General features: G+C 30.6%; 1 long non-coding RNA gene across 1 annotated transcript in view; it reads left to right on the forward strand.

Moving 5' to 3' along the window:
• The first annotated feature begins 5,398 nt into the window (after nucleotides 1-5,398).
• LOC132917673 (uncharacterized) overlaps nucleotides 5,399-25,747 on the forward strand; it is a 47,986-nt gene continuing 27,637 nt past the window's right edge. The window contains exons 1-2 of the long non-coding RNA XR_009660319.1: nucleotides 5,399-6,032; nucleotides 6,119-6,270. This is a non-coding gene — a long non-coding RNA (uncharacterized LOC132917673). The remainder of the gene's footprint in view (nucleotides 6,033-6,118; nucleotides 6,271-25,747) is intronic.

Below are 25,747 nucleotides of genomic sequence, written 5' to 3' on the forward strand. Positions count from 1 at the left end.
AATTAAATCCGTTCATACTATAGTTAATATAGTTCATACTTCATAGGACCTTTACTTAAAGACATTTGATATTGCCCTAACATTACTCTAAATAACCAACCTATTCCATCTCTAGAAACTGTTAATAATTTAGGTCTCAACTTCAATAAAAGATTAACTTGGCAAAATCATAGTAAGACAAGACGATTAATTCTCAACGCTCGTTTCCGCTCATTACTCTCTAAGAACAAATTGACTACTCTAAAAACTAAACTATTGATACATGAAACGCTTTTAAGTCAATATAAATGTACATAATTCAACTTCGGAGATCGGCTTAGGAAATTAAATTTTTATTATTTTTATTAATTAAAACTGTATGTATAATATAGGTATACAAAAACTATAAAATGTAGGTAAATTTTATACAAGATAGGAATGAATCACTAATTAGCAGCACATTCTATTGAAGATACCTACAATGTATAAGTATAATATATTATGTTATTTATTTTATTTTATTTTTATTGAGCAGATCCTTCGGATGGCCTGTTTGGTGTGTTAATATAACTAAAGCTATTTGATAAATGAAAGCTTACTAATATTAGTTGGTATTTTAATTTCGTTTAGTAATATTTTATCAATAATTTTGGCTAAATATGAAATGACTGGAATATAAGATAAGAATAATAATTTATATAGCATGTTATTAGCATTGTTATCCAAAGTGCATGTTTTTCGAAGAGATCGAGACTTTGCAGGTACAGGTGTCAGTTTGGTGATTTTTCAACAAGGATTCGAGGTTCTTTTTCAATTTTAGCAAAATTATTTGATCTCGAATACATCATTACAGTTATATATTTAGTCATGTCAGACAATACAATTAGCGGTTTTATTGGAAGCCGTGACTGATAATTATATTTCAGTAAGATTAAAATTGGTGACTTATTGTAATTTAGACAATATTGGAGAGCGTCAACTTTGGCTTTTTCGTTTATAATTATTTATCATATATATTTTCACTTGTAAACATGTTTTCTATTTTTGCATATATTAAGATTATTAGAAAAAAATATTATTAAGTACGTCGTTTAAAGGAAACTATTATGGCTGATGAGCTTAAAAATCAAATCGATACATTCTACATTGCTTAAGTGAATTATGTTCGAGGTGATTAAACAGAAATCAGTGTAGAAAAAAACAAATGATAAATTTAATTAATTTAATAAGTACCCAACTAACCGGCAAAGCTTTTGATTGGACTATAATTATTGTTATTTAATCAATGTGTAAAGGAATGATAAGTACTAAATGATAAGTGATAACTAATGAAATTAATGTATATTGTATATTATAATTTATAGTAATTGTTTAGGAACGCTGGAACCAATTTTTATGTGAACATCGTCCATATTAAATTATTGCTATTGTCATCATCGTTCTGTCATTTGAAATCGTGGTATGAATACCGTGGCGAACTTTTACTACCCTTTCAAATATTGTTCCCGACACATATGTACTATGGGTTAACCCAAAAATTAATGATTTATACAGACCACAAACACATGTATAAATCTAAAGTATTATTATTATTATTTTTATATCATCATTATTATCATTATTTAGTTACCGCATAAATATAGGCATTCTAGTGATTATATACATTAAATACATTAAGTGCACATCCAAGCGACACTATACTGTCGCAGTCGTTTAGATTAATACGTATACGTATTACTATTTGGATTTTTTTTTTTGTTTATTGGGATCATACACACAGCAATACTCCTTTCCAAAAGGGAATACACCAGGCAACGAATCTTCATCATATAGGTAGTGATCGGTGAGAGGGGAAAAATACGCAAAACTGGTGTTCAACATTTTAATCTTTAAGCAAAAACAATATAAATTATCATTAATTGCAAATTCAATTTTGAAATTACTTGTTTGGAATTTCATGAGTACATTAATGGAAAACTAGAACTATTAAATGTCAAAAAGTCAGAAAATTATAACAAAATTATAAAACATATTAAATTATTAGTAACTTTGTAAAATATAGGTAGGTACCGACAACACACTATCAACCTATATTATAGATTCTACTTTGATAAAAGTAATTTTATATAAACAAACTAACAAGTTATAAAAGATTGTTTTTCTTAAAAAAAAAATGTAGGTACACAATTTAATATGCACAAGCCATTCGTTATTCAACTATCGATAAATGTCCTGGTCAGTACTAAGATTTTTATGAAAACTACCCTACTCTTGAATATCATATTCGAATATACAAAGTTCATTCTATTATAAATTTAATAATAATATCACTCTAGCTGTCCCCGTGAACTTCGTTGCCCGTACAAAATTCATCCATGCTAAATTTGGATGCTTTACATTACTAACATTTAGCGTAACGCGTGTGAATAAATAATATTTTTGGTTCTCTGATTGGATGAATAGATAATATTTCCGACGTATCAACTTTACATAGGTGTTCGCTTACCGACAGATTCATGACAATATTTCCTAGAACCCGATTGCACTGCAACCTACCCACTTAAATTATGAATCTAAACCATCCATGTGCCCACTCACAAACAGACAAACAATTTTCTAAAAATCGGTCCAGCCTTTTTGGTGGCGTTCAATGACATATACACGTACAGAAAAATTAAATACATATACTCGTAATTATGATTATATATGATTTAAAATTGAATACGTAAAAAACATTGCAGATAATTATTAAAATTTAATTGATTTATTAAAAGCAAAGTTATTTATTATTATGATTTGTTTTTTAAATTCAATATCAATTTTCAATCTTTAAAACGAGCTAAGAAAATGACCTTATTTACACTTAAGACCCTGTTATAATATACATATAAAATGTAATAATGATATTTTAACGAATGCATAAAATATCGTGTCATTCTATTTTACTCAAATAAAATCAACGAAATTATTTATGTTATAGGGATTTTTTGTAGTATCTGTTCGATGAAGTTTGCAATGAAAAAAAAAAATAATAAATTAATAACTATTAATTAGCGTTATGTATGTGTAATAGTAATATATTTATTATAATAAGCTGAAATGAAAGCCAAGACGAATAAATTGAAGGCAGAATGGGTTTTCATCGTATCAGATCAAAAAAATATATATATATTTTTTTGTAATAATAAAGTACATTTTAATACATAATACCTAACATACTGTTCGAGTAGTTGTGTGAAAAGATAAAATAAACGGAAGAGGTGAGATAGTCTGGTGAATCGAAATACGGCCAACAACTGGATACACTTCTGCAGTAACCTTTTGATAACAATATGTCTATTTTATCATGGATTATCATAAATAAACGAATCGAAACGCGAGTGATATTATATTATATTTAAAAATATTATTAACAACGAGTTATTGTTATATATTATTTTCGCCATGACGTAGCGTTATGTTTGGCAAACAAGGAAAACACATTTTATTATTAAACATAAAACAGGTGCGTTATTCAAATAGATAATTATTCTTATAAAACTGTGAATTAATTTAAATATTATCTAGACTTTTCCATTTAATAATTAAATATACATTTTTACATATAAAGATGTTTTATTCGATAAGTCAACTTTGGTTCAAATGGATTATATCTTGAGAGATGAATAAAAGTGAGTACCACCCAATTTTAACCTCAATGGCTGGCTGTATCTGAATTGCGTACCAAAACTAAAATTTGAGGCAAATTGTTACTAATTTCCTTGTTGGTTGCAACTGAATTTCTTGCTTGCAGATTTTCAGAACAATATAATATAGGTATTATATTTTATAACTTACTATTAATTTTATGAATTACATTTTTGTTAAAAATGTGTTTGTTATAATAATTAACACATTTTTTGTCATCGAATTCAAGTTGTGTTTTTGGCTAATTTATTATTTATCGATTATGCCTCTCTTTTATGCAATTTTCATTGTCCATTGCTTCTAGTCATTTTTTTCATGTATATATATATTCGTACTATTCAATTTCATCAAGATATGCAATTAAGTAAATATCCATGATACTATGTTAGTTATCACTTATCATTAATGCCGCACGCAACTAGGACGTGCCAAAAATAAATCTTGCATGCAATGCGACTGTTATGGTTTTTAATCTTTATCTGCCGCACGCAATTCGGATGCGTTGCTACTTGCTGTATCGAATTCTTTTATTTATGACATTTTTACCTGACAGTGTAGAAAAATTGCAAATTCTTACAGATAAAATAGTAGCACATCTACCTATCTTATTATATATATATAATTTTATGGCACTGCATCATACTATTATTGTTAGTAATAATCGCATTCACGCGCCCTAAAGTATATATAAATACATCATCCTTGTATATATTACATTATATAAGTACAATATACATTATTACATTATATATTTAATGCTATTGAATGTGATCAATGATCGTTTAAAACCGTAAATCATATTATAATATTATATCGTTTTCGTGCGTCTCTGTCACGACATATTGTTATAAAAAAATCGTTTAACACTCTAAAATATTTTGAGATAGTATAAATTCACGCATACGAGTTTTTGTTAACTGTCGATCAATACACGGAAAAATAATGTTAGCTGAGTTAACTTATAATTTAAGAAATATTACTTGCATAGTATTTCATTATATTTTATTTTATTATTTTCTGTATTTTTCCTGTACTTACTTAAATTAATTATATTTAATAATAATATATCAATACAAATATAAATTATATAAATAACACATATATTTTTGATATACGTACCTAAATATTATATTATTTTGAAATTGGCGAAGAACGCTTTGTTTGTAGTATATCAAGTCTTTTGGTTATTCGTTGTTTATTTTATTTGTAATGTTATAGGTACAACGTTCATATTGTATTATATATTTTTTGTATTTTTTTTATACTTTGCATTTATGCTTATACAATTGTAATTTTTATAATTACATTATTCAATTTGATTATCTCTTTATCTAATTATTTTATCATGTTATATTAATATTTTATGCTATGTTATGCATATTAAATATTTATTTTTGTTTTTTTTTTCTTAATTACAATAACTCCCTCTCTCCTACACAAGCTTTCAAGCTTAAAGGAGAGAGGTTAATCGAATTTTTAAATTTAATATTGTCTGTTTTGTAGGATTTTAAATAATAATAAAAAAAGTCTTATAATAGTTATAAAGGTGCAATTTATTTATTTGCATTACTAAGTATTATATAATAATATAATATTGTTCAAACTGCAGCCTTCCTTAGGAACTTCCCAAATAGGTTTTGCGATAACGTGGATGATCGAGAACGTTCGATCCCCTCTTCCTTATGCCGATAAAATTGACAAGCTGGGCTTTTGTTCCGTGTCCGGTCGACAGTGTTTTTCTGCTCGTTGGTACCGATGCGCAACGGCCCGAGAGTGAACACTCTTTTTACGACACGTATATATTTCTTTTGCCGTCGGCCTTTTTTGAACTATTGTGCGTGTCGTTTTACTCAGCATTCATATTCGTCGCTCCGGCGCCCGTCATTGAGTGTGTGCGTGATCCGTCACCACATCATTCACCACCACAATCAGGTGACTGAATCGTCTCCATCAACACGTGATTCTATCGACGGAATCAAACGAACACCAGTAGTTAATTATGTTTCATAATTCGTCCGCGTCTTATTGTGTCAACGAGTGTGTTGCATTGACTGTGCGTTTTCGTGGGCTGCTAATTGACACGTCGTTGCATTGCACCCTCGTAATTATAGTCAGTCACTCTTTTTTTTTTAAAACTAATACTTATGGTTAAAAATGAGCAAAGTGAAATATTTATAAAAACAACAATAAAATAGTTATTGATTTATGAAAATTAAAAACACATAGGAAGTTGGCTTCACGCGTATAAGAATGATTCTTTCAACAACAAGATCAATTTAGATCAATATTTTACAGGATATAATTTAATTGTCCTTAGTTTTTCCATTTTACCAGCACCTCATCACTATACGGCATATTACAACAGTGTAAGTAATGGAATATAGTCACATTAATGGTTCAATTCAATTAATTATGCACTTGACGTTTTATTCATAATTATTCATCTTTACAGAAGTTCAACAGAAATTCGTCAGCGGAGCGCAATTATTATTCTGCGTAAATACGATACCTGCTGCAGACTTGACGCGGGTCGATATACAGCGATAATATCGTGTCGTTCTACATCATGAACGAATAGCGCGACATCTGATGTGATTTGGGAAAGTAAGTACATATTTTTTTTATCATAACTGTTTAAAAAAAAAAAAACACAACAATAAATCGTGATGTAGATATTAAAGTTTGTATAGTGAACATTGTGTAGGTACGGCAAAAAAAATATACGTGCGAACTGAAGCATCGTTGCTTCGTTATTATAATTTTGGTTCTCCGCAAGTCAATAGAATATAATAAATTTTTGTTCCTCAATTTGTTTTTTTTTTTTATGAATTCGATGCCATCACAGATTATTATAATATATGTATAGAGTCGTAAGTCATGTACGCGATCGGATGAAAAGATCTGCGTTTTAACGAACCGCTCGTGAAATATTTTTAAATATTGAAAAAAAAAATATATATACATATCATACTATTGAAGAGCGACGAATAAAATTACAGCCCCTGAAGTAGTTTTGGTTCGCAGTTTTTTTTTTTTTTTTACAAATTTACAACTTTGGTCGTTTGTTCCTTCTCACTAAATATGACGCCCTTGTTCGGAATCCGAGACGTTTTCGTTAAAATAGAAAATGATCCACATACGTGATAATGAATAATTTTTTATGATGTGTTCCTACCGCCTATTTTCGATTCGTTTACTAATTAATTACAGAAGGCGATTGCTCGATGAACGGATATCTCATCGCGATCAAGTCACGGCTGTAAATCATTATTATGCCACACGGAATGCACATCAATCGTTTATTGATGTGTCATATAATATAATATAATATAATAGTAAGAAGATTGCTTTTATTCTACACGTACACACACGTTCGTATATTATAGTCGAATGGCGATCAGCGTAATCGTGAACCTATATAACGTACCATATATACAATGTAACATTTATATTTAACCCTATAGTTCACGTATTGTACTACTACGCAAATATATATATATATATATATAAAGTTTGAGTAATAACGTTATTATTTATTAATTGCAGATTGATTTCAACCCCCTCAGTATACCTCGAAACTTTGTTGGTTTTGTGATATTTTTGTATAACGCGCAACTACGTTTCTGCTGAGACTATTCTTAGAGTAACCCACCACTAATCGAAGCTAGCTGTGGTATGTTTGCGCATGTGATAATCCTAAACATTATATATATATAATATAATAAATTACATCTATGTCCTATGTGTATTATATTGTTAAAACGTTTTGAAAACCTTATAACATAATTTGGCTAACATTAATGGCATCGGCGGTGAAATATTACCTAGAGAAATAGAAACTCCACTCGCCGAAGGATATTAAATTGGTATCTTGAAGGTTGTGTAAAAATTTATAGGCATTTTTAGATTTCTCACGAGGATATAATAATGTATTATAGATATTATTTTTATATAACACGAAATTATTATAAACTGATAAATTCGTATTGAATATTGATAAGATTTTGTAAAGAATATGATGAAGTTTTTAAATTAATTGAAATAGTAGTTGTGAATGAAGTTTTATACTATGATGAGATGTTTGTTGTTATTGGTTTTTCAATATTATACATACATTTTTCTGCTAATATTAGTAATATTGAAATTACTAACTTATTTTTGTTAGTTTTATTAATTATTTTATTATTAAATTGTTTAAAATTAATAATTATGCATAAGTCAAAATCATATAGTAAGGAGGGGCTTAAGTTTGAATGTCAAGAGTATAGCCCACTAATTCAATAAGGGTTTTGTAATTTGTGTTTCGACGCCCAATAATGGATCTTTAACCCGGATTATTTGGTATAGATTGCCTAAGAAAATGTTTAAAATAAATATTAATTTTTTCAAATCGTTTTACAGCTACTACAATTATTATAAGTGCGGACGTGACCTGTGTGTGTCAATCGAATAACAATACAATAAATTATTTACCGTACGAGATTCGCGTGCGGTCGGCTGTACTTATATTTTATATAAAATATTATCATATTATTATAACGACAAGACGCCGCCGCAGAACAGTTATTATCCGACATTTATGTATAAAGATTGTTGTCGTTTACTGCGGTGCACTGTATGTATAATATATTACATACGTGTAATATACACGCGCATTGCACATTTAATATGATATTTTTTATATTAATGATTACAGTAGCGCTAACGCCGCCGCTTTTCACGTGTTTAATAAATATTATTACATGACACGTTTGGTGCGTGTGCGCGTTTAATATACGATTTAAGCAGTTTCGGACGACGATAAATTAGCTTTCAATTCCGCATGTGTATGCACAACTATTATACGCACCTATATGCATATAATATTAATATGTAGCGCGGCACTGCAGTCGTGATATTGCCTATACATATACTATATAAAGTCTTAGTTGAATGTACACGAGTGTACCGCAATAAATAGGTCTCCACTCGGTCAAGTTCTTGGGTAAACGGATATTATGACATACATCATATATGTTCGATTTATACACAGAGTCAAGTAAGATAATAATTATATTTATAGTCCTATACCGTTTGCACCATAATAAATACGTAATTAATATATGCATATTATATACGTGGTAGTGGTTCACCAAGTATGATATGGTTACTCTCATTTTTTTCATTTAATAATTAATTCATATAAATTCGAAATTTTGAAGTTTTTAATGAAACCTATTTAAAGACCATATTTTAGAATTTTTGAGATGTTTTTTACTACTTAAATAGTGTCCCGTGGACTATAGAGTATAGAGATATAAACTTTTGTCAAACAAACTTCCTAGGTTTTACTGTAAATTATCTAACAGTGCAATTTTCTGAAAACGATGACACGTTTAAATCAAAATTCAAACTAGTAGTTTTTGACTTTTTGAAATTTTTGTACTAAGAAAAATAATTAATCGGTTCATATTATAATGGGTTTGAAAAATAAGTGACTATAGTGCAATTTGAAAATTTTAATGATTAACTACCAACATGTTCCGAGTATAATAAATTTTAGATCTAATATTAAATTTATTTTATCTTTTAGTAAAACCCTTTTTGAGGATTATTAATCCTTAGTATAAACATTTTAGTAATTGAAAAACTTCTCGTTCGATTTTGAATAAGGTATTTCACAACTTTGAAAAATATTATCCACTTAATAATTTATAATAAAAAAGGGGGATTCTTATCAACAGTAACTACGGTAACATCAGAGGATCAGAGGATCAATTCTGCAAAGTCCACAGATAGTGCACAAAAGTTTAACTGGTTCGTCACATTATTTAATTTAATAATAAAACTATTATAACTTATTTCAAGACTTCTTATACGTTTTAAAAGAAACGCGTATAAGGCAAGTGCATTGTATTAAAACAGAGACTGTATCTACGCTTTGATTCCCAGTAAGTCTTCGTTTGAAAATATTGCATATGACTGGATATGAGTAAGTTAAAATTTTGTTGATCTGACGGCTGTTTTGATTATCAAACAAGTACGCACTTATTAATTATCATCAGTGTTAAAAAGTTAAAATAAATTGCGATTTGTTGTACTTTCCCAATTGGGTGGTGCCGTCGTTTATGCCCTAACATAAAGGTTGCTTTACAATAAGGATCACAATAAATAACGTACCTACAGACAAAACGTTATAATAAAAATAATAATAATATTGTTCGTTGTCTAGGACGGCAGCGGCGGTTAATATACAATAATATAGTGTATGATTAGACGCGACAGATGCGTCACCGCGCCGCGCCGAGTCGATGAGTCATCCAGACCTATATATGCGCTACAACAATGGTCGTCGTGGGGTTGCAGCGAGTCGTGCTCGCCCGCCCCTCTTCTTCCACCCCCTTGACGTTAGATTCTCTCGCCCCTGCTGCCGCCGCTGCCACACTCTACGATGTGACTAATCGCGGGCCGGCCACGCAGTTGTCTATGCAATATAATAATAATAATAATAATAATAGTAGTAATACATAAAACGAATTGTCAAGTCTTTTGTGCGCATTTCGGTTTCCCCGGAGATATAGAGGGCGGTCCAGAGGGATGTTGCGGCTGTCGTGCTCGCGTGGGAGGAAAAATTTCCCAGAACTAATCCTAAACTAAAACACAGCGAGACGGCGATCAGGGGTGCGCTCGTTTTTGGCAGACGGCGAGAACATTTAGCCATTTAATAATAATATACTATTTGTAGGAATACCGTGTGATTTTGAACATGCGTTATTACAGCTTTGTATAATATTGTCTTATACGAAATATTCATTTTGAAAAATCTTTTACCGCGCTCAATATGAGAGTTTCGAATTTGATTTCGTTTTGTCGTCAAAGTCACATCGTAACATTAAATTATAACAGTTTGAAATCAACTTGGTAACAGATTAAAAATGTCGGCACTTGGACTGTTAAACTACCGGCACTCGATACGAATGCAACGAATAGTTTTTCCTTGTCGAAACCCAGCTGCTTGATTCTGTTCCGGCTGCAGGCGACGTATAGGTAACGATGTGAGAGATGACGTTATTATGTTATACTTTCAATTCGTGGGTTCTAAGCCTTTCAAAAAACGTAACCGAAATAAACGTTTCAATTGTTTTCGCTACTATAATGCCAATCGCTATATGACGTCTACACGTGTAACATTATTTCGAAAATATTTTTAACGAAAAGAGTAAAAGACAAGACGTAATAATGTACGTTATAGTTAGCTTAACAAATATATATATATATATATATATATAGGTATGTACTATGTACACCTACTTTTCGCTACTTCAAAAGTAAAAAAACTACAATTCATATATGTACCACGTGCACCCGTATGCCTTATATACAAGTAGGTACCTATGAAAATTGTTTCCACCTCATATGCGCACTAAATAAATTTTAACGGACTGATGTGATGTAACATATTAACCACTTCACAGCTTTAAAACTGTACCGGCGGCAGTCGCGGGATGGAGCGTGTGATCTGTAGGGAAATCGCGATGAACATATTTTGTAAGCGATGCAGTGTAGTATTGTATAAAGTACGGGTTATCTTCGTATACGCATAATATTTTTCATTATTGTACCTATTTAATGTTGAATGTTATTTATAGGGCTAGAAGGATTTATGTGCAATAAAAAATGGTAAAGTATGAAAACAATTATTTTTATGTATCTGCAAATATAAATGTGTATACATGTGTACTTGGAAATCATAAATTAATTACAAACCAATAATTACTAAATAGATAACCAACCATGTTAGTTTATAAATAGTTGAATTACGACAAATCGAATTAAAAAACAAAAATTACAGACATTGATTAAATAAAAACGATTTTAAATCAATTTTTTCCAATAACCTTTTCGAGAACTTTAAGTATGCAATTATATGCGTATTGAATTATATTGGAAACAATTTATTTAGATTGAGAATGAGTCACATCGTAAACATGGCTGACTACCAATCAATTTTGACTAAAGAAACAAACATGTAAATGCATATAGAAATCCTAGCTTAGGTTGCCTATGTGGGTATGTGATGAATGTGTACACGTTTTACTCGCTTATAGACGTCTACTGTATGTACTCAAGTTTATCAAAGGCGCTCAACGCGTCAGCACTATAACCATTAATGTTACCTCACAAACTGAAAATAATAAATTACCATGTCATACTAATATTAAAACATCATATTATTGAAAATCAGGTCAGGTACTGGCCAACTCATATTAAATACAAAACTCTTTAACGCCAAGTTACAAAATTTACCTTAATGCTCTATAAAGTTTACTAAAACTTTTATGAATAATAATGATGAAATTATTTAAGTTCGCTTAAATGTTGAAAAACAAAAATGTGTTCGTTTAATTATTTTCTTATAAGTTTTAAGTGTTTTTGAAATATCTAAAAGTTTGTTTTTATTTTTGATATACATATTTTTTTTGTTTAAGAATGCGTTGTTTTTTATTAAGCATAGTTTTGATGTTCGTCTTTTGTAAAAGAAAATTCTTCTTCATCATTACTTATTGGGTTAATAATGTTAATATTAGACTTTTAGTAAAGTTAACATTTGTATATTATATGAAATGTAAGTAGGTAAACAATGTTTTCGATAATATTAATTAAAATCGATGTGTTATATATTATGTAATAATGTAATGTTTACAAGTATACAAGACGGCTGTAAGAAAGATGTGAAGAATAAACTAAGTTTCGAAAACTAGACGATGTCAAGGCATAAGAAATCGTTAATTTTACACAACAGCCAACCTGTCTCGGACAAAGTAATAACAACAACGTAAATCCAGGTTTTAACTACGAGTACCTACCGTCATTGTTTCCCGTTTACCGATAACAACTGACATTTTTCAAATCCACAACCTCAAATATCGGGTGTATTTCATTCTCGTTTCATTCAACGATTACTGTTCATTGCAGTACTTATAATTTATCACATATTACTGAAATATAAAAAATATCCGCATTGTGTGTGAACATGATATTACTACCTTATAAAAATATTAATATCCCGCTCGTCTTCGTCGTAGTTCATAAGTATATATTGTCACAGCACTTATTTTGTTATTAAAATTACTTGTTTTACGGCATTACGAAAAATATATTCTACCATCATTGGGGGTTTGAACAGAATTATGGTGCAAATTTCAATATAAACACATCATAATATCATAATAGTTGCCGAGAAATTGAATAGTGAACACGCGCAAAAACTAAAAAGCTTCCGACAAAATGCGAAATGAATTTCCTGTTCGCTACAATAGAAAATCGGTGTACACAATGCACGTGTAATAGATGGGACTAGAGATGGATAGACGACTCAACGTCGTGGCTCAAACCTGGCTGATAACAATATTACGTTTTTTGTAAGTGCATTTTGAACATTTTTAACGCAACGACTTGTGGAAAATACGGGTTACACCGTTTATATTCGTATAATTTTTTTTTCTAATCGGTTTGTTATGCGTTGCCGACAACAAACAATTTAACGAGATGATTTTTATCCGTTCTCAGTGAATTACTAGAAGCTGATAACATTTAGCGATTTTGATGGCTTTTTTTCTTTTATTATTCACGATAAACTGTAATTTATTGGGATAAGCTATTTATCAAATCTTTTTTTCTGTTGCCGCCGAAATTTACAATCCATTCAATTTGATGACTGCGAACCGAAATCATTGATCAAATATCACAATGAAAATACATAAAGATATATGTACGGTTTTTTTAATAATTTTAATAATTTTTTTAATAATTTAAACAGATAATAATTCTTTATCGAACATAATTTGGCGAAAAAACTGGTTAAAAGTTCACTTAAACTTAAATGGCGTATGCGAAATGTCTCGTGTTTCTAAACCTACATACATAATTCAATTCAATCTAACAAATTAAAGTTAAAAAAAATATATATTACAAAAGTTCAATTCATCAAAAATATTATGAAATAATTTACGAGAGCTTCAATATTTTTATTTAAGATTAATTAGAATACCGTTCCAGTGCAATTATTATTGTTATGTTTAAATAAAGTCTAAAAACGTAGGCACCGCAGAATATTATTATACATCTTTACGTGCAGCATCCAAATATTACGAGAAAATTGAAAGACGCTATTCTTTTTTTTCCACTGGTGCTTTTCTCCCTCCTGTGGCAACGCAGACGGCCATTTTGATTTTCAGTCCCTAACATCAAACGCATTTTATATTCGATACAACTTATAGCCATCAAGAGGCGTAATATATAAATATATATACGTATATGCCTGCAGTAAAGGCCTTTTGTCCCCCCCCTCCCGATTCATTTTATACTTTCAATGCTGATCTCTTCACCGAGCAGTTCTTTTCTCATCCTTATTCTAGTGTATATAGGTATAGGTATACATATTGCGTTTCACATTTTTTTTTCAATTACCGTTACGGTATTATTGTCAGCTGTATTGGTAAGCATATATATATACACTTATATATAATATATACTTAATGATGTGGTTGACGTTTAATTTTATTTTTGAAAAACTTTTACTTTCAACGTCTCAATCTTGCGACGTCTACATCCTTTGTACTCGATACATAAATATTAGTTACATATTATAATACAAGGGCGTATTTCCAACACGAAGGAGCCATTCGAAAACCACTTATCATTATTTACCCAGTTCTTGTATGGGTAATACTCAATAAGATGTATAATATATATTATATACATTCATTAATTCATATTAAAATAAAAAGATTTTTCAGATGTCGAAAAAAAAACAGTTATAATGAAGTAAAATAAACTTTATATACGTAATTTTTAAGTTTTTCCAAATCAAGATGAAAGAGATAAATGTGATGAAATAAAAAAATACTGTCAGAATAATTATTTATTCCATCTTTCAGGAATATTTTTGAGATTTTTTAAGTCAATGACGAATAGCTATTTTTAATATTTTTGAAGCTGTACAGTAGTAGTTGAGATTCTATATATATAAAAAAAAACTACCACAATAATAATAGTTCAAATATCTATTTATTATAAGCTGACCTTGGGTTAAATGCTTCAGGCTTAAAAGTTGAAATCGCTAATCGTATATGTATAAGTATACAAATTCGACGTGAGCGGTCCAACACGTATTATGACGTATAGGTCACCATCGAAAACAAAAGTCTGGCCTTCCACCCCTTCAAATAATTATCTACATTTATAATATTATATATTATTATATTCACTCTATGCTATGTATACGATTTATTTATTTTTCGCTAGCGAGAAACTGCAGTACGTACAATAATAACAACAACAACAACAACAACAACGGCGACGACGGCGACGAGATATTTTGTAATAATATATAATATTATCAACTCTAGTAAATTCATACTGAAGAGTACTTACCGAACATTAATCAGCAAACTTTGGTCCAAAGCCTATACGGAGAATATGTATTATGGTAGAGAAACCCTTTATGTTGAACCATTCGTCGGCTGCCTGTGTTACGCATAATCCACAGCCGACTTCGGCGTTTCAACGTGTTGTTTTCCCGTATAACATAATAATATTATATATATATATACACAAATTTTATGCGCTCGTTAAGGGCTAAGGCCACTGTGTTTTATCAGCGTTTTAATGATTATAATAATAATTGTTATTCAAAAGCCGACGCGGCATTAACGACTTTCAGTGAAACATTAGGCGCGTGGACCGCTGGTGTGCAGTGTGCCGCAACGGACCGCATACGCGTGGCACAACTATATAAATAAGCGGCATTTTTTTTCTTTACGTTACATTGCTGATGATGAACGGCTCGTAAAATCGTTTTAGGTGTTTGCCTAAAAAATAACGAGTTGTTAAAATCGATTAACTAAACTCTGCCTTTTGGACCAGTCATCGTATGTTAAGTTTTAAATAGTGTTTTCTTATTAGTCGTGTGATTTTTTGTACGGCGATCGAGGTTACGTGGATGTGTTCGACGAGGTTAGATCGGGAGTTTTATTATTGATTCTCGAATAGATGTTAGTCGATCGGATCAGTGAATCGTATGTAATTTTACACATACCATGCTGAGGAGGAGGGGGGGTGTCAGATATCGTGCATTGTGCATAAGCTTAACAGCTTTGTTATTTTGCACCGAATTCACTTTAGATGGATATTTGTGAGCGTCGCGTCCCCACGACAGTTGATTTAAAACAGTTTAAATACACTGCAATTATTGCAAATCGAAATAGAAATATTTCGTAAGCAACTTAAAATCGAGCTGCCTACCTACCAATCTAATATTGAATAACGATTATTTTCCAGATAGGTAAACATTTTTTTAATTTTTACGATTCACAAGTTCTAATATTTTATTAGTTATTGTTTTTGACTATTAGGTAGACGCAGCCGCCTCAAATTCTTTAAAAATAAATCTATGACATTGGTTTTTCAAATATTTCGTCCGTTTAGCCACTGAATTACAATATATTTTGACGTATTAAAAATCTGTCCGAATAATTGTATAATAATTATTGCTCGCGGCGTTGCTCGTATAACGTCGTGCCATTGTGCACATCGCTGCAGCAGCACGCGACCGTAATAATATAGGTATTCTATTATAATAATATATTATTATGCACTGCGATATTATGCATATGATGATACAAATAACACAATAAGTTATAACGCGATGCGTGATAATAAATTATAACACTTTTTCAGTCGTATAATAATATGATTATGCATACGACCGGAGCAGCTCGTGTACGTAAAAATTCGGCATGACAATTATTATTGTTGTTGTTAATTTTTTTTTATTTTCGGTCTCTTCGGGAATTATCATATTGTATATTATTATTTCACGAGACCCCCTCACTCCCCCGTTCCATCATTCGAACAAAGCCGAAAACCGAGTGATTAAAATATCGGGGTTTTTTTATTTTTTCGGGGCTATTGTGCGCGCACCACTCACCACTATTTTATACCTATGTAGCCAGTGTGTGTATATACGCGTTTATACGTACAAGTCGACTGGATGTAATGCAATATAATAAAATATATGAATATTTTAGTGCGCGCGGCTAGTTAAACAAGACGTCTGCGAATGTGTGTGTGTGTATTGTGTGTGTGCGAGCGGGCGCGCGCACGCCAGCTCGTTTTACGACTCCCCTACGGGCACGCATGAGCGGTAATAGCTTTTGATTTTTACCAATGCGAACGTTTATTTTTCCACACTATAGAATTCGAAACGAACTCGTTTGCACGCGGCGTGTTTCGGAGGCCACAACACGCGTCGTACGTTACCTATATTTTTGTTGGTAGAGTCGAAAAACTATATATATTATATTTATCACATCACATGCGATACCATATTATATTATACTGTAGAGCGAGAGAGAAGCGATTTCGGTGAAATAAAAAATACGTACCTATTATGGACATCATAGGCGTGCATACGAGCCACAAGGTAGTCAGGGTAGTCTTCGTTGTGAACTTTCTTTTTTTATGTTTAAACAATTATAATACGATGGGTAATTGATATTTTAACCGTTAATATGTATAATAAGTGTAGCATTAGTGTAATACTATTGATTACGAATACTTTATATTATATATTTTATATTTATGATCCATGGTAATACGTCTAACTAAGTCCTACATAATATAATGTTATTTACTAAATCAACCGTTAACGTTTGATTTGAAAAAATAAATATTCCAATTATAAATTAAAATATATTAACATTTTATGTATAGGCAATAGGCACCCTTGGAAATTAGTTGGAATGGAATTAAATGAACAATGAATAAGTACTTGTTATTTGTATATCTATGTTATAATTATTGTAAATTTATAAATAACCTTAAAGATTATTGTTTATATTATATTTATACTACAGTAACGATTACAATATTGCTTAGTCAACCATACCCTACCTTCTCATAGCAAATGTCAATTCAAATAATATCATCTGTAAAAATCCACCTAGACGATTACTTCACCACCAGTGCTGTAGAGACCTCATAAATTTAAATTAATCCTTAATTAATATCAAGCAAAAAAGTGTTACTGCTGGATTATAAAATGTGTCTACCTTGGTCCCCTTCAGTTTTTGTAATTTAACTGAGGACATTTAATTGAAAAAACTTTAAAAAATATTATGAATATTAAAAATACTTAAAAATATATATTATATTTTTTTCATAAACGTATATAATGTTGGTCTGGGAAAAAAATGAATGTTATACGTTTAAAAAATAATAATGTACAATATAACATTGTCTTTATTAACGAAAATTAATTTAGGTTTACAATTATGTAGTGTCTATTAGGTACCTATTCAATGGCAATTTATTGTACATAGTTACATAAAGCTTACACATGGTAGGTACCTTACTACCTTAATAAATAACAAATATTAATGTATAGATAATACGGCATAATTTATATAATAATAAAAATGTTGATACTTTTATATAATGAAATAATGTGCAGAGACTATGAAATCACTTATATTACGTTGAGATGCTAATACTATTGTGTTATAATTTTATTATTAATTGTTATTGTGGTAGAACCAAAAAAAAAAACCATAAGAAAACCAAAATGACCGTTGTGGCCTCGCAATAGACATAAATACCGTATTTTTTATTTAAAAAGAATTTACGTTTTCGTTGTTTGCCTTTTTTTTTTTTATATATATATAATAATATATAATATATAAATATATTATGTAATATGTTATATGTATGATCGTATTACTATAGACTATATATTAATAGAAAAACTGAATAATATAATATCCAGTTAAACGTACAATATTTCTGACCTTGATTTTTATAATAATATAGTATAAATAATACATAAAAAGTACGAATATATATAATATATTTGTCGATTCCGGTTAGGATTTTTTTTTAAACATTCGTTTTACCTGAAGTATTTATTGAGATATTTTTGGCTGTATGAAAATTGTGTATAACGAACTGATATCATAGTTATTTAATACATATATTGTATATATACATATTTATGAAGATAATTGGCCTTACTGAACAAATTCGTGAGCAATTATAAAAAAAAAATCAGACAAATTTTAAAATCTAAAGTCTAAATTTGAAATAATGTTTAAAGAACTATCATAGTTTTGGAATGTGTTTAGTGTTATGGTGGTAAAATTGTCAATAGAAATGTAATTATGGCATGAGGTAATAAAATATCGTATTAACTATTTATTTTGGATTGAACAACAATGCTATTTTGTGTTATGAAACTACATTGTGCTGTAATAACTAACTTATCGATAATTTAGCGATCGATCAAATGAAAATCCTGCCAGAGAACATATTATTATTTTATATATTTTTTGTCACATATTAATTATTGTAAATACGAATATAAAGAAATTTATTTATAATTATAATCTTCAGAAAACACGCATGTAAAGGGTAGTTAACTAGCTCTAATCTTCCTACATATTTAGTTTATCACGGTCGGAAATAACATGTAAATTAAGCATTAACTATATGAATTCATAATGAGATGGTTTTTTTTATATTACGTTTTACGCGCGTGAATTATTCATCAGTATAGTGTTATTATTGCGTAGGTGTATGATATATCCACCGAAAAGTTAATTGTTTTCGTCAAACTACATTATAACTCAGAATGCATGACCGCCACACAATTAGAAGAAAGTACATGGCGCGTATAATTTTTTTTACACCGACTAATCAAACAATAAACAAAATGTTCATATATACGTACATATATATACCTCAAAATATTCATCCGTAATTTTGACACAAAACGTGTTGTGAATAATCAAGAGAACAATTGTTACACACTTCGTATTATATTGGTACGATTCAATCAGTACGAATCAACAACTTATGGAACGATACTTTACAGTTATAAACACAACATAATAACGTAATGTCACTAATACACCAACGAACTCTATTCAAACTTGACTATTTGGACGCTGTGCAAAACTCAAATCTCAACAGTTTATATATGTAAAAAAGAAGTAAATTTTCAACAACGAAATCCAACCTAGTTGAAATGCATGATATCGTATAGATAAAAAATAATTGTAATTCAAATTAGACAATCTATTTCGGCCTGGATTTAAAAAAATTTATAATCATAATCATAACTATTATAATGGTTTTTATATAATCTATGTTAATAAATAAATAAAAACCCATTAAGAAAGCGTCACATCCGCGTGTCTTGCCTTCGTCTTTTACAAACGCACAGCATTTAACACACACACACACACATATATATATATATATATATATATACATATTTATATATGTATACATATTTATATATGTATAAATAATATCAATTTTGCGTAAGTAGGATATATTTTATATTCTATTCCGTGTCTGTGCATTGGTTTTTATGATGGTTAAATATTTTAAGTAAGTTGTAAACATTTTCTGTGTCATGATATTTTACCATAACATTACTCGCTTAAAGCATGAAACTTCGGGAAATTTCAAAGACCATGTTTTAACTTTATGATTGATAATAGATATATCTATGTATAAGACGTGGATTTAAAATTATTATTAGCTGTCCATATTTTTCCATTTCGGAAGAAAAACGTATACCTACTTATTCACAGCACACAAATGTAAATATATATATATATATATTTAAGGGACGTTTGGTATTATATATAGATTTGGGGTGGCCACGAGCTGCAACAATTATTGTTATGGTATAAGTAATATGGTATCTCAGTGCAATAAGTTTGCGAGGAAAACTTTTCGGAAGACGCGACCCTAGTCGAAGGGTGACAGGGGTGTGTAGCGGAAAATGATTGATGTCCGAAAAGTTTTGCTGGCCGAGCCCCGCTATAGGAGGGTTCTCTCAGCCAGGACAATGGCTAGGTTACGTCGATTATTACGATACGGTCGTCGACGGACCGCCACCGCCGCCATCGCCTGAGCCGATTTTGCACAAATCCAAAAAAAAAACCGTCTGGCGCGACCGGTCGTACAATAATATAATATAATATACATACACAATAATATGGGACGACGACGACGACGACGACAGCTGTAATAATCCATTTCGTTCATCCACCGCGCTATATCGCCTGTGTTATATTGACTCTCCCAGATTAATGTTTCCCGTTGTGTTCAGTAGTGCAACCGCCGCCGCTTGTCCCATTATCGTAAAAATGAACGCGTCTCACCCCTTTACCATAAATCGCCGCCGCCGCATTATATTATTATATGTATAATATTGACTTGACAAACATTATAACCTTTCGCAATGTTACGAAAAAATAAAAAAAATAAAATAAATATATAGTAACAATATAATACCCAATAGAAATAATAACCGACTCGCCGCGATATTTATTTTATTAGTCGTTTTCTTGTCGTACACATGTAGGCATACATATATATATATATATACACACTGTTAACGTGTGCTGCAGGTATATTGTGTAATAGTTCTCCATCTCTCTTTCGCTGGCTCTCTGTTTCTCTGTCTCTTTCTCACTGTGGGTGCCGATATTTTCTCAGGGTTTTCGAGTGCCCGCGCGTATGTATATAATATACAACTATTATTATCGTAAACACAACGACAGTAATGATGGGGCTTGATGTATTGTTAAAGTCTCCGTCGCTGTGAACACGACGACAGATCATTAAAAAAAAAAAAAAAAAAGCGGGAAGGAAACACAAACGCTGTTTTTTCTTTTACGTTCCGTTGAAAAAAAAAAAACGTTTCAAAACGAATCGCTTCCGTTTGTCTGCGTTTTATATGTTTACATACATATTATATTTTTTACATATCGCGCTTTCGACACGTTTTGCGAAAAAATCTCATGACGTACACGTGAGATAGTTCCTGCGGGGCCAAAGTCGTTTATTTACGTTTTGGGAAATTTGAATTCTTCTATACGACCGTCGCCGTCGTCATTCCCGAGGGGTCGCTATCTTTTCCAACGATTTTCGAAATTATTCCCGAACCCCGGTGCAACAACGGCAGCAGCAGCAGCATGTACCGCTACCATGGTCACCGCGCACGCGTATTTATTTGCAATGTAATCTTCGCGGCCGGTCCCCTCGGCACCGTATAATGGATTGTATATACACAGGGAAAGCGTTTTCGGCTACAGGGGTGGTCAAGTCTGACACGAAAGCGGCGAAATCCTTCGCTTCACCGTACCATAATATTATTGTACGTTTCCTGGACGCCGTTTTTCGCGGGCGATCGATCAATAAACAGCGCAAATATGCAGCAGTATTATAGTACTGCAGTATTGTAAGAAATTAGGTACAGAATATTTGAATGTAATATTATCCTAGACTATAGAATTTTGACTCATTTTATCATAAGTACAATACATATTGTATAGCACCCGCCTTTGCGTCGTACGATTAAAATACCATACGTATTGATGGAGTATAGCCATTTTTACAGATTATTCGATACGCATTTATTTAAAAAACTATTGGTGAATATAAATTGTTGTTCCTCTGAGATTTATTTAATTAATTCAGACACTAAAAATATAATATAATATATCGATTTGTACTAATTAAACGCTTTTTGTATTTAATCCCGTTAAAACAAAAATTAAATCATGTCCTTTCTTTACAGCTGTCTATAGAAATTATAAATCAAAATATTTTAAAAATTCCATTCATTTCCGGAGATGGTTCACGATATATAAAAGGACCATTCTGGTATAACGTGTATTCAAGACGATGTCGTCACAGAGAAAAAGTTTTATTTTACAACGAATGAATAACAGTCAACAAGCCGTATATATTTAAGTTTAATACAAACATATGAGTGTATAATTTATATAATAAAAGTGACATTTCGAATAGTTCGTACTAACTGTACGGCAGCAACGGCTGCCTCGTCTGCTTGTAAACTAACTTATTTATCCTTAGGCGCATAAAAGTTTATTAATATAGATCACGTAGTTGTCAAATTGATACTGCTGCTGACATAAAGAAAAATACGAACTGAATCGAGATTCGTATAGTTTTATTTTTGAGAGTACTTATATGATAATTTTAATTAATTTAGCACTTGCTCGTGCCCCAAAACCGCACATACATCATTTCGAATTTTAAATGGTAAAACCGAATATCAATTGGCGATTGCAAAAACTGACAATTGAGTAAGATTTCTCAAAAATGAGAATAATATCGTTTTCTATAAATATTTAATCTACTACTGTTTATAACTTAAATTATCTTTTTCGCTAAAATAAACTCGTTTATTTTTATTCTCGACATTTTAGATTACCATCATTTAGAAATTATCTATAATCTTTTGGGTTTTAAGACTTGTAGACGCAAATCAGACCACTGGAGAGCACTCTTATAAATTAAGCATTTGAGGTAAATCACGCTGTTTCGGCGCATATCAATATACCTAAATCAAAGCTTACACGACTATTTGTATTTAGGCGCAGATCGCAATTGTGACGGTAAGAAAAATATTTTCAAAAACGTTAGTAGGGTTTGAAATAATAAATGTGATTCGATAAAAGAACCATAGGTATACCAACATAAGTAATAATAAAAAACCTATAGTAAGTTATCTATGACCTGAATACTTTATTTTTTTAATAAAATTGAGGAAAAATGATAATAATTAGGTTAAAATATTTCTGGTCCATTTTATTTTCAACCAACGGGTTATTTAAAAATTAAATGATTTGTCGATCGACAACTACATCAAAATTTTAAAATAATGAAAAAAACTATAAGGAATTTTTAAAAATTAAATAGACGTACCTATACGCATCAATATGTTAATTAATTAACATAAATCAATAGGCGTACCCAGTGTGATTCCAAAATTGGTTTTCGTGTTCACAAATGGTTATACACCAATATTAACATAATATAAAATCAATCAATTTTCAAGTCAAAATGTTGACCTTGGGGTGCAGGATAATACGCATTACACACCTCTGTTATAACGCATTTCCAACAGCCGTACGAGCATTTGCCAAAACTTCCGTTAATCGCGCATAATTTGTTTCTCTTGCCTTTGCACGTTGGGGATTTTCACGTAAGTATAATATTATACGCGTAAGGCAAGCAGAGACATTCATCGCAAGCCATTCAGTATATTCGCTCGTATAAAACATAATATAATAATAATAATAAGCATATAATAAAATACACTCGAGTATTATGAAAACGTGCTGTCCAAACAAACATTTAACACCTGTTATTATTTTTTTGTTGTTGTTAAGAAAACCTAAAGGAGAAGAAGGTGAAAAAAACGAACGCGTCTGAACAGACTCTGACGGGTCTTGAAACGAGTCCTTCGGTCGCCTCATTGTGCACACGTAATTTTTTTCTCTTCTCTTATATTTTTGTCGCTGCAATAACCGTTTCTATGCACGCCATATATTATAGGTTTTTGGAGGTCGCATGAATACATACGTCGTGCATTTTACAGACGTATATAAAAGATACGCGTTATTATAATATGTGTATGTATGTATATATTGTGTCACCACTGTCACCGCGCTATATATATATATATATATATATTATGTCTCAGCACCCCGTCCGTGTTTGTAACGTGTATTAGTTATAACATTGATTAAATATACTAACCTAAGTATATTTGATCAATGGTTTTAATAATATACTCGTTAATAACGCATCTCTGTCTCTTTGTACAATATTATTATCGACCGTCACCGGACGAAGGGTAACTGGCAATGGCCGAGATGTAGTATTACACCTATATAGTTGCGTCTCAGGTCAGGTCATTGATATAGTATAATATCGACCTAAAATTGTTTGAATCAAAAATAAACTAAATAAAATAATTATGAAAGTTGTAATTATACATACGTATATGATATGTACCACGACACATATTAATCGAGTCGCACTTAATTATTAAAATGTTCGATGCGCTTCTTGTGTCGTGCTTGTCGATTTCGTATAACAATAATACAGTGTCCGGGAAGTTCGCATGAAATTGAATTCGTTTACGTTCAATGCATAAAATAGTAGCCCGTACCGCGTATTTTTATGATTGTATAAAAAAAGGTTCAACATGTAAAATAAATATGAATTGGTCGATGTAATACATGGTCATAAAATCATAATATTACAATAATGTATAAAGAGTAAAAACGAATTTCATTTGAACGATCTAAAAATTGTTTTTCATTAAAAATATGCATTTTGTTCAAGTTCAATTTTTTTTGTCCATTAAATAGTAAATGACGTGTACAAAACGTGAAGTGAACGCTTTCATTCCAAACACTGAAATAAAAGCGGAATACATTTGCACCGAAGTCCAAAAACCAATCCTATTTAGTAATAGTAACAACAGGCGTATATCATCGAACACAGATTTTTTGACATCGCAAACTTATATAGTTACGCTATACTCACCCGGCACCTACAAAATAATAATAATAATATTCAAATAATGCATAATGTGTGAGATTAGTTATTTCTTTATTTTGACGTCGTGCGGACAAAATATGCCGTACACGCTGTGGAATATGCTGAGATAAGCGTTTCGTGTGATAAAAGCATTTATTTCTTCTCTGGTTGTAGACGAAACACATTTTTATGATTAAATACATATTTATAGTATGTGTATTATATAATAATATACATTTATAACTACGTACAGCGTTGTTAGTTCAGTGTCGAAAAAGAAAAATATGTTGACAAAATAAAATGTATAATAGGTAGTAGGTACCTACCTATATGGCTACCTTACTCGTCATCCGCGTGTTATGAAAATCGAATATAAACTAATGACGCGTGCGAGCGAGTATATACAGAACGATTCAACAAGCAAGTTCACCCCTTCCCTTTTTGCAGTTATTCAAAATCAGATTTTTTAGAATTTTGTATTACTTAAAGAGTGTAGGTACTGTAGCAATACAAGTTTCTATTTTTCAGATGAACACCCTCTTCCTTTTCTACTATACATTGTTTATGAAATAAGTAATAACAATTATCGGAAAAATGATTTTTCTGAAAATATTTTCAAATTAATATCAACATTCAAACGATTATAGTTTTTAAGTTATTTAATTTT

This window comes from Rhopalosiphum padi, chromosome 1, assembly GCF_020882245.1.
Source record: "Rhopalosiphum padi isolate XX-2018 chromosome 1, ASM2088224v1, whole genome shotgun sequence".
NCBI classification, from domain to species: Eukaryota; Metazoa; Arthropoda; class Insecta; order Hemiptera; family Aphididae; genus Rhopalosiphum; species Rhopalosiphum padi.